The sequence below is a fragment of the Stegastes partitus genome, unplaced genomic scaffold (genome assembly GCF_000690725.1).
Source record: "Stegastes partitus isolate 25-593 unplaced genomic scaffold, Stegastes_partitus-1.0.2 Scaffold415, whole genome shotgun sequence".
Lineage (NCBI taxonomy): Eukaryota > Metazoa > Chordata > Actinopteri > Pomacentridae > Stegastes > Stegastes partitus.
Window position 1 is genome coordinate 268,428 of NW_007578146.1, and position 478 is coordinate 268,905.

Below are 478 nucleotides of genomic sequence, written 5' to 3' on the forward strand. Positions count from 1 at the left end.
CACCGCCGCATGCATGCCTGCCATTAGCCAGAGTGTATGTGAGAGCGAGAGAGAGAGAGAGAGAGAGAGAGAGGGGTAATGTGCGATATTGTCTGCTGAACCCAGTGTGTGATAAATGGAAGGAACTAATTGCTTGATAATGGTGAAGAAAAATGCAACAGTCTGCAGTAACTTGGTGACACTGTTTTCCCCCCCACATGCTTCATGAGCACGTTTCCTGGGATGACTTAGTGCTTACTAATGGTTTGTGGCTGAGAAGCAGTTGATGCTTTTGTGTTAAAGTGAATTTAGTGACCTGTTTTGTACTAAGCTGGTGGTTCTTTATTGCTGAGTCAGCGAACGTGATTTTCGTCATGATGACAGTATTGCAATGTCTATAAACTGATGATAATGATGATCATACAAAAACATGTCTATATCGTCATCATTATTTCTGTTCTATCCTCTCCAACACAATCATTATTTGTTAAATTATCTG